Raw genomic sequence first — 17,279 nt, 5'->3', positions numbered from 1 at the left:
CTTGGCATTTGCCAAAGAAACACGATACAAAAATAACCAAGGGTTTCTCAAGCGAAAATGGCATTTTGTATTGTAGGAAGGCAGGGAGGGGGGAAACCAAGGCAAGATGTTTACAGAGTTCCAGTGAAAGGATGTCGCACACCCAAGGCTTCGCAGGGCTGAGCTTGGTTTTTTGTTAAATAAAAATTTGTTCACAGGATGTGGGCATCGCTGGCAAGGCCGGCATTTATTGCCCATCCCTAATTGCTCTCGAGAAGGTGGTGGTGAGTCGCCTTCTTGAACCGCTGTTCTTTGCAGTGGTCTGGTACAACTGAGTGTCTCGCTGGGCCATTTCAGAGGGCAGTTAAGTGTCAACAACATTGCTGTGGGTCTGGAGTCAAATATAGGCCCAGACCGGGTAAGGACGGCAGATTTCCTTCCGTAAAGGACATTAGTGAGCCAGATGGATTTTTACGACAATCTGGTAGTTACATGGTCACCATTACTGATACTAGCTTTTTATTCCAGATTTATTTAATTAACTGAATTTAAATTCCAAGCTGCCATGGTGGGATTTGACCACATGTCCCCGGATCATTAGTCCAGGTCTTTGGATTATTAGCCCAGTGACATAACCACTATGCTACCATTACCGTGGAGAGTGTTGCAGCTCCTAAATAACCTGCTGCCGTCTTAACTTTGCAGTGACGGACAATTAGTCTTTGCCCTCCTTGTGAGGGAATAAAACCACTGCCTGTACGGTCACTTTATTCAGGGCTGTTGGATGGATTCCTGGCCCCTCATTTCGCTGCTATAGCTACAAAACAACAACTTGTATTTATATAGCACCTTTATTGTGGTAAAACAGAATAGGAGCAGGAGAAGCCATTCGGCCCCTTGAGCCTGCTCTGCCATTCAATGAGATCATGGTTGATCTTCTACCTCAACTCCACCTTCCTACACTATCCCCATATCCCTTGATTCCCTTAATATCCAAACATCTATCTATATCTGTCTTGAATCTACTCAACGGCTGAGCTTCCACAGCCCTCGGGTAGAGAATCCCAAAGACTCACCACCCTCTGAGTGAAGAAATTCCTCCTCATCTCAGTCCTAAATGGCCAACCCCTTATCCTGAGACTGTGACGCTTGGTTCTAGACTTCTCGGCCAGAGGAAACATCCTCCCTGCATCTACCGTATAAGAATTTTGTATGTTTCAATGAAATCACCTCTTATTCTTCTAAACTCTAGAGAATATAGGCCTAGTCTATTCAATCTCTCCTCATAGGTCAATCCCCCAAGCCGCTTCACAGGAGCATGAACAAAATTTGACACCGAACTACAGAGATACGAGGGCAGATGAACAAAAGCTTAGTCAAAAAGGTAGGTTTTAAGGAGCGAATTAAAGGAGGAAAGAGAGGTAGAGAGGTGGAGATGTTTATGGAGGCTAATTCCAGAGCTTGAGGCCCAGGCAGCGGAAGGCACGGCCGCCAATAAATCCGGAATTTGCAAGAGGCCAGAATTGGAGGAGCGCAGAGATCTCGGATGGTTGTAGGGCTGGAGGAGGTTACAGAGATAGGGAGGGGAGAGAGACCATGGAGAGATTTAAAAACCAAGATAACGTTGTTTGAAAACAAGGACACTAGGCTAATTTCATCCTATGCCCAGGCCAGCATCAACACTTATGTCTCCATGTTTTGGAATGTCATTCAACCAAAAAGCAGCACCTCAACCTACGCATATCCCTATTAGCAATTTTGCAAAAAAAGTTAAAGACTAAAGGCATAATTCAGTGCGTTTTTTTGTTCAACCATTTATTTGCAATTCACTTCAACTCCCAAACCCGCGACCTCTTCCATCCAAGAAGAACAAAGGCAGCAAGTACATGGGAACACCACCAAGTTTCTCTCAAAGTCACACACCATCCTGACTTGGAAATATATTGGCCGTTCCTTTATCATTGCTGGGTCAGAATCCTGGAACTCCCTCCCTAACAGCACTGTGGGAGCACCTTCACCACACGGACTGCAGCGGTTCAAGGTGGCTCACCAGCACCTTCCCAAGGGCAATAAATGACGGCATTGCCAGCAACACCCACATCCCCTGAATGAATTTTTTTTTTTTAAACTGTTCGATCCCAGGATGATTCCTCTCTCCCTGGGCCATTTTATCAATTTTCCAGCTCATATGCTGTTAATATTACAGCAATGAAGCTACTCAAAGACCAAGATTAGTTTCATTACAGGGTTAGTAACCATAACAGAAATAAGCATTTCAAATCCAATTTTAATTAAAAACAACCTGTTCGCCCCTTTATCCCTGTCTCTTCTAATTCGCCATCCTCTCCAACTCACTATCTCTCAGATTTTCTTTTTATTACACTTTAGTTTTATCTTTATGTTTTAACAAAGCTGCCTTTTCGAACCACTAAAATTTATCGCCCTTCCCCTTCCCCCTCCCCCCCCCATCCTGTCCATTTTAGACACGGGAAACACCTTTCAAATACCCCAGTTTGCATGGGTTGAAAAGCGCTCAATTCGATTGCTGGTAAAGTTCAGGATGCAAAGGAGTGACATCGTCACACCATAGATCAACTTTTGGAAGTACAGAAACACATAACAGAAAGGTCTCTCCCAAGCCGCTCTGCCTATTTCTGGCTGGTCTGAGCACATGAAATAATCTTTCAACAACAACAACTTACATTTATCATCATCATCATAGGCAGTCCCTCGTATCGAGGATGACTTGCTTCCATGCCAAAAAGGGATGAGTTCACAGGTGTTTCAATGAAGGACCTAATATTCCAGGTCCCGAACTACATGTTGAAGGGTGGAAGATGCCTGTGTGTGGATTTTTTTAACATGTGGTGACCGTTGCACACCAGCCACCACACGGGCTTGACAGAGCTAGGTCTTAGTCCAGTGGCAAGGATTAACCAAGACGACTGGAGATCTGCTCTGCTGTAAGGTACAGCGCGAGCTGGTGCAGGAGGGTGACGGCAGCGAAGAGGGCGACTGGATTGGACGTCATCAAGGTCCAGGTCGGTGATTGGAGGGTGGGCAGGTACAGCAGGAGCGGCGAGGTCGGGGCACAGGAGCGGCGAGAGATCGTGGAGTGGCGTTGATTGGGGCCCAGGAGAGGCGAGGACCCAGGGGCAGCACAGGCCAGACCACACTGCGATATGTGTGTGCATTAGGTTGCATTTATATAGCGTCTTTAACATGGTAAAATGTCCCAAAGCGCTTCACAGGAGCGTTATCAAACAAAAATGAACACAGAGTCAAAGGAAGAGATATTGGGACAGGTGACCAAAAAGCTTGATCAAAGAGGTAGGTTTTAAGGAGAGTTTTAAGGAGGAGAGGGAGGTGGCGGGGCGAAGAGGTTTAGGGAGGGAATTCCAGAGCTCAGAGCCTAGACGTCTGAAGGCACGGCCACCAATGGTGGCGTAAAAGGTTGGGGATGGCCACAGAGCTGTATAAATTCAACAGCTCCTCATGCAGGGATGGAGCAGAAGGGGGAGGGGTATTGTTTACCCTCCCATCATTTTGAATGGAAAGCTAATCCTGGAAATATTAAAAGGAGAAGCATAATCAGGAATAACGTCCCTCCTCAACCATAAGGACATAAACATAAGAGATAGGAACAGGAGTAGGCCATTCGGCCCTTCGAGCCTGCTCCGCCATTCAATGAGATCATGGCTGATCTTCGACCTCAACTCCACTTTCCTACATTATCTTCATATCCCTTGATTCCCTTAATATTCACAAATCTATTGATCTCTTTCTTGAATATATCCAATGACTGAGCCTCCACAGCCCTCTGGGGTAGAGAATTCCAAACATTCACCACCTGCTGAGAGAAGAAATTTCTCCTCATCTCAGTCCTAAATGGCCGACCCCTTATCCTGAGACTGTGACCCCTGGTTCTAGACTCCCCAGCCAGAGGAAACATCCTCCCTGCATCTACCCTCTCAAGCCCTGTAAGAATTTTGTACGTTTCAATGAGATCACCTCTCATTCTTCTAAACTGTAGAGAATATAGGCCTAGTCTACTCAATCTCTCCTCATAGGTCAATCCCCCCATCCCAGGAATCAGTCTGGTGAATCTTTGTTACACTCCCTCTAGAGCAAGTATATCTTTCCTTAGGTAAGGAGACCAAAATTGTACACAATACTCCAGGTGCAGTCTCACCAGGGCCCTATATAATTGCAGTAGTATGTTTTTACTCTTATACAGGTGGAGCATCCGAAATCTGGAGTTCCGAAATTCAGGCACTTTATAACATTTTAAAAAATAACTCTCCAGATCAGTTTGAACGAAGACCTTTTGGCCAATTTGATCTCAACCCTTCAACAAACCAACCCAACTGTCTATCCGTTAAAGCTTTAATGTCCACCTGAACAGGCAAATGGAGCCTGGGTTCAACACCTCACTCGAAAGACAATACCCCCCTCAGTGCTGCACTGGAGTATCAGCCGGGGTCATGGGACCAAGTGCTGGTGTGAGGGGAGACTTTATTGAGGTGTACAGAATTACGAGGGGCCTGGATAGAGTGAATAGGGAGGACCTATTTCCCTTAGCAGAGGGGTCAACAAGGCATTGACTTAAAGTAATTGGTAGGTGGTTTAGAGGAGATTTGAGGAGAAATATCTTCACCCAGAGGGTGGTGGGGTCTGGAATTCACTGCCTGAAAGGGTGGTAGAGGCAAAAATCCTCACCACATTTGAAAAGTACTAAGATGTGCACTTGAAATGCCGGAACCTACAGTACTACGGACCAAGAGCTGGAAAGTGGGATTAGGCTGGATAGCTCTTGGTCGGCCGGCGCGGACACGATGGGCCGAAATGGCCTCCTTCCATGCTGTAAATTTCTATGATTCTGTGGTGTGGGGATTGAATGCACACCTTCTGACCCAAAGATGAGGGCCCTGCCAATGGAGCCAAGTAGATGCGAGATATTCCTACTCTCACTGTTGGCTGACCTCCACCCTAACTTATTTGAAATCAGCTGATCCTCCGCTGTTGGTCCAAATCTTCCATTTCAAGGCTTGGGAGGCGAGTGGGGAGATGTTTCGGCCAATGTGGGTTAGACAGGCACAGCGGAGCTACAACAGGCACTGCGGCAGTGAATGGGTTAACAGAAGAGTACGACTGCGCCAATATCAAACACGTCCCTTTGCAGAATACCAGTTAGCCCAACTGATAACGCTGACGAGAGGGAAATTTGCAGAGAATCATTTTTCCAGATGTGACGGGAGAGTAAGCGTGTTTATACTCTGAACGCGCCATCTGTTTAATGTGACTCTGTGTATAAGGTTCCCAACAACATTTGCTGAACATGCAAAAAGTGGTGAGGTTATCAAAACACAGGTCAGCGAGCAGTAAGGTCACATCCCTGAGCTCAATGTGTTAAACATGTCCTTCTTCAGATATTGTGCCAATTCCACAAATGGTAAAAGTTTATATTTGCTGATTTTTGCTTCATTAATTGCATCTTTTTTCCCCACCCCCAATAGAGTAGGTTTGGAGGGGTTCTGGGGCTGGCAGAGGGTTATGGCACTGTCCTATTAGCACCTGGTAATAAATCTCCAAATGAATGAAGCAATAATGCCAAGGCACTTGTAGCCTTGAGGCACGGAAGAGCGTCAAGATATGATGTGCGACGACAAACTGCCTCGGATAGTTTGAGGAGGTTGTCAAAGTGAAAACTTTGGGGCAATCTCAATCTTGCTCTCACGACGTTATATATTTACCGAAGACAGAAAGGAGCAAGGTCACAGATAGAGAGGACCAGAGGCCAAGTCTTGCAATATGCCACTTGATGTGAGATACTCAAACAGTGTAAGCAGATACGATGAATGTTAGCATTGTGGTAATCTTACTGGCCTAGTAATCCAGAGGCCTGGACTAATGATTCGGAGATACGAGTTCAAATCCCACCACTGCAGCTGGGGAATTTAAATTCACTTAATTAAATGAATCTGGAATTTAAAAAAAGCTAGTATCAGTAATGATGAGCATTAAACTTATCGTTAAAAACCCATCTGGTTCCCGAATGTCCTTGAGGGAAGGAAATCTGCTGTCCTTACCCGGTCTGGGCCTATATGTGACTTCAGACCCACAGCAATGTGGTTGACTCTTAACTGCCCTCTGAAATGGCCCAGCCAGCCACTCAAGGCAGTTAGGGATGGGCAATAAAGGCCAGTCTTGCCAGCAATGCCCACATCCCATGTATGAATAAAAAGATAGTTATGACTAGGGCAAGTGACTTGTTTGACCAATCTGGGAGTTTTTCCATACTTACAGTATATAGTGCAATTTGTTGTCTAATTGTCAGAACTTTGCCTTAAAAGTTGGCTCAGGGAAAATATTGATTTCTAAGTCAGTCAGTTTGGTTTGGTTGGTAGCACTCTTACCTCTGAATGAACTGGTCGAGGGCAGCAGGCCAAGTTTGAATAGTGTATTTATATAGCGCCTTTAACGTAGTAAAACGTCCCAAGGCACTTCATAGGAGTGTTATGAGACAAAACAAATAAATTTGACATCAAGCCACACAAGAAGAAATTATAGCACATGACCAAAAGCTTAGTCAAAGAGGTAGGTTTTAAGGAGCGTCTTAAAGGAGGAAAGAGAGGTAGAGAGGCAGAGAGGTTTAGGGAGGGAGTTCCAGAGCTTGGGGCTCAGGCAACTGAAGGCACGGCCACCGATGGTTGAGCGATTATAATCAGGGGTCCTCAAGAGGGCAGAATTAGAGGAGCGCAGAGATCTTGGTGGGGGGGCGGGGAGGTTGTGGGGCTGGAGGAGATTATAGAGGTAGGGAGGGGCAAGGCCATGGAGGGATTTAAAAATAGGGACGAATAGACATCCTGGAGTTCTAATCTTTTCTGCGAGCACATCGTCTAACATGTTAACGTAAAATTCCTTTGTGCGCTATTTCAAAGTAGTTACATATCATCTTGACTCAGTTGGTAGCACTTTCACCTCACAGTCAAAAGGTTGTGGGTTCAAGCCCCACTCCAAGACTCGAGTACATAGTCTCATCATCATCATAGGCAGTCCCTTGGAATCGAGGAAGACTTGCTTCCACTCTAAAAATGAGTTCTTAGATGGCTGAACAGTCCTTTACGAGAGCCACAGTCCCTGTCACAGGTGGGACAGATAGTCGTTGAGGGAAAGAGTGGGTGGGGCAGGTTTGCCGCACGCCCTTTCCGCTGTCTGCGCTTGATTTCTGCATGCTCTCGGCGACGAGACTCGAGGTGCTCCGCGCCCTCCCGGATGCACTTCCTCCACTTAGGGCGGTCTTTGGCCAGGGACTCCCAGGGACTTGACTAGGCTGATACTATAATGCAGTACTGAGGGAATGTTGCCTTGTTAGACGTGCTCTCCTTCCGATGAGATAAATCCTCATCTGCCTCTTGCAGTGGTTCAGTTGAATAGCCCATGGTACTAGTTAGAACAAAAGCAGGAAGTCCTCCCGATGTCCTCAGCAAACGTTTTGCACTGAACCAGCAGATTAATGGGTGGTTCATCTCACTGCTATTTATGCTGTGTAGACTGGCCGCTAAGTTTGTCCATACAATGACAGTGACCTCTTCAAAAAGAGTGGTCTATTGTGCACGAGGTACCTAGAGATGTCTGAGAATTGTAACAAGGTGCTTATACAAATACAAGCATGTCTTTTCTTTCACTGTTGGTGCGCTACCCTGTTATGTGTGAGGGTTGGGTGAACACAGAGATATACCTTGTGCTGGTGCTAATGTCAGAAAAAGGTGAGTGTAAATATGAAAGTGCAGGGGGTGTTCACCATTGACCAGAATAGACCAACCATATCTACACCATGGTTACAAGAGAGGAACAGTGGCTGGGTACTCTGCAACTAGTGGTTGGCCCCCTGACCCCTCTGTAATGTACACACCTGAGACTATGCTCACAGCTTTGTAGAGTTGTTGAAGGCCTCCTCGTAGGACTGCTCCTGGGCCTGCCCATTAACCGGTCCAGGTAGTGGGCGGTCGAGGGGGTCGTTCAGCCCGACTGCCTGCCTCTCTTCCGCGGTTACATCCGAGCCAGGGTGTCCCTGGAGATACGGTACGCTCGCGGCCTTCCGCGAGAGGTGGGCGCCGGAGGGACTGAAGTGCATCACTGCCCCCGGCAACCAAATTTTAATTTGATTAAAGGTTTTCGTTAGTTTAAAATTGTTAATTTGTGGGTTCTAGTGCCAAAGGGGCCACTTGTTTAATTTTCAACTAAAATAATTGTAGAGTTGTTAAGCTGGGAGTGGTTTAGCCAGTCATGTGATATTCACAAGACTCAATAAAACCCCAGCCAGTTGGGTTCGGGGGATCCACGATGAGGCAGGTGGTTGTGAGCCTGGTAGATGAACTGGTAATGTGTAGTGTGATTGTTAAACCTTTGCTAATAAACCAATAGTAATGTGTTGCTATGAATGCTTAAGCAAAGAACCCATGAAGCAAATAAGTTACATCCTCAAAGCCTCAAACTAAGAGTACGATAGAATACTCACTCTCTTGGATAGATGTAGTCGCTACACCGGTCAAGAGGCTTAACACCATCCAGGACAGGGCAGTTTGCTTGAGTGGTGTCCCTGCCACTGTATGCAATATTGATCCCCTCAATCACCGGTGTAGTATCTGTTGGATGCATTGTGCTGCAGCAGCTCACCAAGGTCACTTTCTTCCCCTGTGACCTCTAGAGAAGGACAAGAGCAGCATTGAAGCACTGACCACACTTGATCAGCTCCACTGGGCAAGCCATATTGTTCGCACGAGACACGAGATTCCGAAAGCAAACGCTCTACTCGGAACTCCTTCATGGCAAGTGAGCCAAAGGTGGGCAGAGGAAACGTTACAAGGACACCCTCAAAGCCTCACTGATAAAGTACAATATCCCCACTGACACCTGGGAGCCCCTGGCCAAAGATCGCCCTAAGTGGAGGAAGTGCATCTGGGAAGGCGCTGAACACCGAGTCTCGTCGCCAAGAGCATGCAGAAATCAAGCGCAGGCAGCGGAAAGAGCGTGCGGCAAACCAGACTCCCCACCCACCCTTTCCCTCAACGACTATCTGTCCCACCTGTGACAGGGACTGTGGTTCTCATATTGGACTGTTCAGCCACCTAAGGACTCATTTTAAGAGTGGAAGCAAGTCTTCCTTGATTCCAAGGGACTGCATATGACGATGATGATGATAATGTGGGAACACCTTCAAACCCCTGCTTTTCTTCGAAATAGTGCCACGGGATCATTTACGTCCACTTGAGAAGGCAGACGGGGCCTTGGTTTAACGTCGCATCCGAAAGACGGCACCTCAGACAGTGCTGCACTCCCTCAGCACTGCACTGCGAGTGTCAGCCTCGATTTTTTTGTGCCCAAGTCCCTGGAGTGAGATTTGAACTCTCAACCTTCTGACTCAGAGGTGAGTGTGCTACCACGGCTGACACAAGTAATCAAATTTGGGTAGGTGACGATTGACAACAAAAAAAATAATTTTGAGTGCATTCCCCCACCTGCCCCCCCTCCCAAAATAGACAGGGCATAAATCCTGGCAATCTAATCCAGCCAAGTTTTCTCAAGAGAATTCTGCTGGCTGGGGTAGGTACTTAATAGCCCCTCAAGTTGATCAAACCGTTTTGTTTCCCTTGGAGCAGAGAAATTCAGCAGTCCCTGGCGGTGAACACAAGACAGATGGGGCTGGATGAGCCTTGAGGATGCTCTGGAAACCAACTTTGTGCACTGCATTCTCCCTCCTATCTCTGTCACATCTAAACAGCATCAATACTCTCCGTGGGGGGAGGAGTGCGCAGAGGAATGTTTTAGATTGATATATGGTACGTTTGCGCCTCTGGTGAAACTTTGTTTAACAAAAGACACAGTTGGTTCATGCCAATAAAATGTGAAAGGTTCAGCAATCGGTTCATGTGTTCTGTCCTTTATGGTCATAAGCACAGAGAAGGAAGCAAGGTCATTGATCCACGGACACGGACACGGACAGAGTACCTGGTCTGTGGAAGGAATGGAACTTGGTGGGCTAAATGGCCCCTCCTCGTTGCATAGCCTTACATGTTTTTAAACCACACCAACAAACAATCCCTCCACAAACTAATGTGTTTTCAATCTACATCATTTTCACTGGATAATAGGTCAAAAACTCGGTAATATCAGAACTCCTCACTTGTTTTTAATTTATAATTTTAAATTTAATAGCAAAGTCTCCGGAGGCCAACCCCAAAATGTTATAAAGCCGCAGTGTTCAAGCTTATTGGGCCCAAGTTTCCACATGATTTGCTCCTGATTTTTAGGAGCTACTGGTGGAGAACGGAGTATCTTAGAAATCGCAATTCTCCACATTTAAGTTTTCTGCAGTTCTAGTCATTTAGAACAGTTTCACTTTTGAACAGAATTTTTTTTTCAAAAGGGGGCGTGTCCGGCCACTGACGCCTGATTTGAAAGTTTCCACAGTGAAAACGTACTCCAAGCTAACTTAGATTGGAGCAAGTGAAGATTTTGGTAGGCCTGAAAAAACCTTGTCTACACATTAAAAAAATCAGGCGCAGGTTACAAATTAAGCGTCGGGAACGAGGTGGTGGGGGAGGGAAGGGAAGTCATTACATTCTACAATAAATCCTTAGTTATACTTATACAAATATTATACAAATAATTCCAACCTGAATAAAAATTTATAAGCAAAGAAAAGATTAAATAAACCATGTTCCTACCTGTGTGAAAGTGCTTCAGGCAGGGAGAAGGCTGCAGGAAGCCTCACAAGTTGAGGCAGCCGTTCCCGACGGCAGGCGGGGGGGGGGGGGGGGGAAGGGGGAAGCAGTGAGGGCCCGACCGACGGCAGCGGGGGGGGGGGGGGGGGGGGGGGAAGGGGGAAGCAGTGAGGGCCCGACCGACGGCAGCGGGGGGGGAGGCAGTGAGAAGGCTGCAGGAAGCCTCAGAAGTTGAGGCAGCCATTCCCGACGGCGGGGGAGGTGGGGAGGCCCCCCACTGCCGTCGGTCGGGCCCGTCGGGAAACGGCTGCCTCAACTTCTGAGGCTTCCTGCAGCCTTCTCACTGCTGCAAGAAGCCTCAGTGCTGATCATGGAAGGGCAATGTGCTTTTATTAAAAAATGCTAAAAAAATGAACAGCTGCAAAGAACTACAAAAATGGCCGAGTGCCAATGTTTCCTTCGCACTGCGCGTGCGCGAACGCTCCAACGCGCACGCGCAGGATTGCCGGCACGAAAAAAACTCATTTAAATGGTACCCGCCCCCTCCTACTTACAAAATCGGCGTGAGTGGTAGGCTCCGCCCCCTGGGCGTCGCGCCAAGCACACATCGAGCTGCAAAGCGCTCGAGAATAGCGCGTTTTTGGCACGAAAAACGGGCGCCCAGCTCGGAGGGGCGCCTGTTTTGCCGCGTGTGGAAACTTGGGGACTTAGTCTCTGTGGGCCATTTACGTGAATACCATGGAGCTTCAAAGGTTAAACTTAAACGTCCTAGTCCATACTCCCATTAATGTGCATAGGTGTCAAGCTACTGTTGGGAGGTGCCGCCTTTTGGATGAGACGTTAAACCAAGGCTCTGTCTGCTCTCTCAGGTGGACGTAAAAGATCCCACGACCACTATTTCTAAAAAGAACAGGAGAGTTATCCCCGGTGTACCGGGGCCAATATTTATCCCTCAATCAACATTGGTCATGATCACAGTGCTGTTTGTGGGAGCTTGCTGTGCGCAAATTGTCTGCCGCGTTTTCCACATTACAACAGTGACCACACTCTAAAAGTACTTCAATTGGCTGTAAAGCGCTTCGAGACGTCCGGTGGTCATGAAAGGCGCTATATAAATGCAAGTCTTTCTTTTTAAGGATCGATATTTATGATCAGGCTCAAATTGCAGCGCACCCAACGCAGAGATTCCTCAGTTTTAATGGGAGGCCTTTCCTCTTCGTTCCTTAGGAAATGTCAACAGTGTTAGACTACGCTGGTGTACAAACCCGCCATGTCACTGCGCACTCGAGCTGTACTGTAAACAGGAAACTAGCTGCAGCTGCCACAGAAGGGTCCTGGCATTTCAGACTCTCAGACCGAAGGCACAGGTGATGAAAGCATAATAATCCTGCATTCCTTACGTGTATGCTCTGAATTTTAAACTAAACTTAAAAAGAACAAGGACAGTGAGGAGCTAGACCAAGCTGATATCCGACAATGTGGCCACACTCTAGGGTAATCGACAACATACATTCGAGTAAATCTGATTGTCCGCATGCCCGATGCTAGACTCCCGAAACAAGCACTCTACTCCGAGCTATGTCACGGCAAGCGAGTCCCAGGAGGGCAGAGAAAACGCTTCAAAGCCTCCTTGAAAAAAAAATGAAGAGGTCTAGCTCCTCACACTGCCCTTGTTCTTTTTAAGTTCAGTTTAAAATTCAGAGCATACACGTAAGGAATGCACTTAAGGATCCCCATCGACTCGTGGGAATCCCTGGCCCAAGGCCGCTCAAAGTGAAGGAGGAGCATCCGAGAAGGCGCCTGACACTTCGAGTCTCTTCAGCGGGAGCACGTAGAAGCCAAGTACAAACATCGGAAGGAGCGTACGACAAATCAAGCACCCCACCCACCCGTCCCTCCAACCACTGTCTGCCCCACCTGTGACAGAGACTGTAGATCCCACATTGGTCTCATCAGTCACCTGAGAACTCATCTTAGTGTGGAAACAAGTCATCCTCAACTCCGGGGAACAGCCTGAGAGAGAGAAATCTCTTCTGCACCCTCTCCAAGGTCTTGACATCCTTCCTAAGGTGTGGTGCCCAGAATTGAACACACCATTCCAGCTGAGGTTTTATAAAGGTTCAGCGTAACTTCCTTGCTTTGTACTCTATTCCTCCATTAATAAAGTCAAGGATCATGTATGCCCTTTTAACAATCTTCTCAACTGATCCTGCCACCTTCAAAGACCTGTGTACATCCACCCCCAGGTCTCGCTGCTCCTGTACCCCCTTTAAAATTGTACCATTTAGTTCCTCTCCTCAGTCTTCCTACCAAAATGTATCACTTCACATTTCTCTGCATTAAACTTCATCTGCCACGTTTCTGCCCATTTCACCAGTCTGTCACTATCCGTCTCAATGGTTACTACGTTTCCGAGTTTCATATCATCTGCAAATTTTGAAATGATGCCCCGTGTACCCAAATCCACTTGGGCCAGAGAGCCTGTTTCTGTACTGTTACATTCTATGTAAAAATAGACCCAAGGTTTACCGACTAAACCAATAGCTTTATTTACAATTAATTAGTAAAGCAAAACGCATTTGAACTGGGGGCCATAAAGATAACATAGCCGTAATAAATTCAACAGGAAATTCAGGAGAAGCTTCTTTACTCAGAGAATGGTGAGAATTATAGAATGGTTACAGTACAGAAGGAGGCCATTCGGCCCGTTGAGCCCACGCCAGCTCTCTGCAAGAGCACCTCAGCCAGTCCCACTCCCCTCACCCTTTCCCCATAGTCCTGCACATTTGTCTCCTTCAGGTACTTATCCAATTCCCTTTTGAAAGCCACGATTGAGTCTGCCTCCACCACCCTCTCAGACAGTGCATTCCAGATCCTAACCACTTGCTGTGTAAAAACGCTTTTCCTCATGTCGGCTTTGGTTCTTTTGCCAATCACCTTCAATCTGTGTCCTCTGGTTCTTGATCCTTCTGCCAAGGGAAACAGTTTCTCTCTATCTACTCTGTCCAGACCCCTCAAGATTTTGAACACCTCTATCGACTCTCCTCTCAACCTTCTCTGCTCTAAGGCTAACAGCCCCAGTTTCTCTGGTCCATTCACGTAACTGATGTCCCTTATCCCTGGAACCATTCTCGTAAATCCTTTCTGCACCCTCTCTAAGGCCTTCACATCCTTCCTAAAGTGCGGGGCCCAGAATTGGACACAATACTCCAGTTGAGGCCGAACCAGTGTTTTATACAGGTTAATCATAACTCGCTGCCGCAGGGAGTAGTTGAGGCAAATAGCATATAGATGTACTTAAGACGAAGCTAGGACTAAAGAATATACTGATATGGTGAGATGTACTAGAGTGAGTAGAGGCTTGTGTGGAACATAAACACAAACGGGGACCTGTGGGAGCGAAGAAATAAATAACTTGTATTCCTATATCGTCTTGCATGATAACAGGACGACCCAATGTGCTTTACAGCCAATGAAGTATAAATGATAGAACACAAGAGGCCATTTGGCCCATTGAGCATAAGCCTGCTCTTTGAAAGAGCTATCCAATTAGTCCCACTCCCGTGCTTTTTCCCCACAGCCCTGTAAATTGTAGAATCATAGAAATTTACGGCACAGAAGGAGGCCATTCGGCCCATCGTATCGGTGCTGGCAAAGGTTTTCCCTTCAAGTATTTCTCCAATTCCCTTTTGAAAGTTACTACTGAATCTGCTTCTGCAGCCCTCGTGGGCAGTGCGTTCCAGATCATCACAACTCGCTGCGGGAAAAGAAAAGCCCTCAACTTCACCCTCCTCCCCTCCCCTCCCTCTCCTATTGACAATCACCTTAAACCTGTGCCCTCTGGTTACCGTCCCCTGTTATTATTGACAGGGGATGGCGGTCCCTGGGAGCACATCAATATTGACAGAAATTTTGAAAGCCACTTCTGTACCTGGTGGGATATTGACCCTGGCGTTTTATCAATTTTTATTTGTATGTAGGTCAGATTACCGGCAATAGCCCCATCCATGCGAGTTTGAGTTGATGTGTTAACCTCAATATCCAGCAGGAAGGCAAAGCTTTCAGGGATAAATTCATTCCACATTTCAGACAAAAATCAGAGCCATACAAGAATCTTGAGCTTGTTAATATTGCTGGATTTTCTGGCATGTTCTACAACTACAGTTTTGACTGCAATGCTTTTAAGACAATAGCGCATTGGTAACAGATATCAAAAGCAGAACAGCTCATGTCAAGATAGCATCTTTACTGTAGTAAGTGCCACAAAGCACATCACACAGGGGACTGGGCACCGAACAGAGGCAGGGGAGATGACCGAAAACATAGAGCCATAGAATAATATGGCACAGGAGGCCATTTGGCCCAGCGTGCCTGAGCTGGCTCTTTGAAAGAGCTGTCCAATTAGTCCCACTCCCCTTGTTCTATCCCCATAACCCTGCTAATTTTTCCTTTTCAAGTATTTATGCAATCCCTTTTGAAAATTGTTATTTGACCGAAGAGATATTTCTCAGGAGTCCTGTAAAGCCTCAGAGAGGTGTTTAACGGGCAGGAGAGGGAAGAGTAGGGTTAGGGAGGGAGTTCCACAGAGTTGGGCCGAGGCAACGGATAGCTGTGTCATCAATGACAGAGTAGGAAGAGGAGGGTGGGACACACAATAGACCAGAGGCGTAGGGCTAAGGGCATGGGCAGGAGGAGGATTTACAAACAAGGACAAGGATTTTGAATTTAACGTGGTGGGAGTCAGAGGCCACCGGAGGTCAGCAAAGACAGGGCTGATGGGTAAAGGAAGTTGTAGGGATGGGCTGATGGGTAAATGAAGTTGTAAGGATGGGCAGCAATGCAACAGAATCACTTTCACTTCTGATTTTCTCAGCAATCCTTCCCCCCCACAACTCTACCTCCTCTCCTGAAGGCACTGACTCCTTGCTCGGGGATGGGTTCCAGAGGAGCTGTCTGATACCTCGCCCAAGTGTCCACTGTTCATTTACGCGCCTCGATACCAATTGGTAGCAGGGGGAAGATGGGGGGGGCGGGGGGGTGTAAACAACAGCCAAGTCTGTTTCGGATATCGCCCCGTGTCCACACATGCCACATTTTCCAGCAGGATTTGCTCCAGTGTCATCAGGAACCGGAACTCATGATTTTCTGCACTCTAACCCAGGGGGTTCCAGAGACCATTTGAGCTTCCCTGGTTGCAAAGCCACTACACGCTATGCCAGAAACAGTACTCTCCTGTTGGGCTCACTGGGTTAAACCGTGAAGAGGAGACACAAGGAAAAAAAGAGATCATGATGCAGCTCTGGGCAGATATCCAAAAGGTCGCATTAATGGCGACTTGGAAGAAAGTCTGCTCATACCAGATGTGTAGCTTTGGGGGGGTGGGGGTGGGAGAGGAGGAAGGGGCATACCACAACAACTGGCACCACTGTTATGTGGAAACCATCACCAGGCAGTTGACGAGAGGAGAAATGGATGCGGAGCGCTGGTTGAACAGTTGGGATACAGAAGAGTGAGGAGGCTTCTGAAGGGACGAGGCAGAGCGGTCTTTGCGAAGACAATGCCCGAGGGAAGGGTCAAGAATGCTGAAGGCCCCTCCAGCCATGGGGGAGCGGAGGGTGGAGGTAAATGCAAAGGAGGCCAAAGACAAAATGGCTGGAGGAAACTGCAGTCTCCAGCAACAAGAGAAATTCAATATGGAAACAAGAGAGGCATAAGGAAGTGGTCTGTCAACAAAGTCTAAAACTTTGTATATGAATGGTTTTCACTGTGGATAAACCAGATATTTTCTTGGGAGACTACTTTCTGTACATTGTTCCTCTGTATATAGCAAGACTCTAAACCCTGCAAATCTCCAGCTCTTACTCACTCCTTAAATCCTTTGGCCAGATGATCTACAGTGGACCCTGGAGACACATTTAGGTAATTACACCAACCACTAAAATGTCAACTGAAATAAATATTTCCACTCTCACAATTATTCACTCTGGACATTTCGGCCCAAAGAACTTTCCTTTTGGCTATCGATTATGGACCATCTTTCCTGTCTGGGATAATCTGCAAAACTGCAACTCAACATTACCTCTTCAGAGTAAACCAAAAAATTCCATTTTTAAAACGTTCAAGTTTCTTTTTTTTTTAAAACAATTAATAGTCGATCTCCCATTGCATTGCACATGGAGTGTCGGGGCCAAATGTAGTCTCCAGGTCAAGCGCGGTTAGAGGGAAGGGAATCATTTGACCAGGACACACAGACATAATTGAAACCATACATTGTGCCCTTACTTTTATATTTCCCTAATAAATTCTTGGAGGTCTCCACTTCCCTGGATGAGTGCAGCTCCAGCAACACTCAAGAAGCTTGACACTATCCAGGACAAAGCAGTCCACTTGATTGGCACCCCATCCACCACCTTCGACATTCACTCCCTCCACTACCGCCGCACCGTGGTTGCAGTGTGTACCATCTACAGGATGCACTGCAGCAATTTGCGGCTTCTTTGGCAGCACCTCCCAAACCCGCGACCTCTACCACCTAGAAGGACATGGGAACACCGCCCCCTCCAAGTCATACAC

General features: G+C 47.0%; 1 protein-coding gene across 1 annotated transcript in view; it reads right to left on the bottom strand.

Moving 5' to 3' along the window:
• LOC139260187 (protrudin-like) overlaps positions 1–17,279 on the bottom strand; it is a 187,511-nt gene that overhangs the window by 6,139 nt on the left and 164,093 nt on the right. The window lies entirely within an intron of this gene.

This window comes from Pristiophorus japonicus, chromosome 3 (genome assembly GCF_044704955.1).
Source record: "Pristiophorus japonicus isolate sPriJap1 chromosome 3, sPriJap1.hap1, whole genome shotgun sequence".
Classification (NCBI taxonomy): Eukaryota; Metazoa; Chordata; class Chondrichthyes; family Pristiophoridae; genus Pristiophorus; species Pristiophorus japonicus.
The sequence above is the reverse complement of the archived record's forward strand: the minus strand, read 5'-3'. Positions and strand labels throughout refer to the sequence as shown.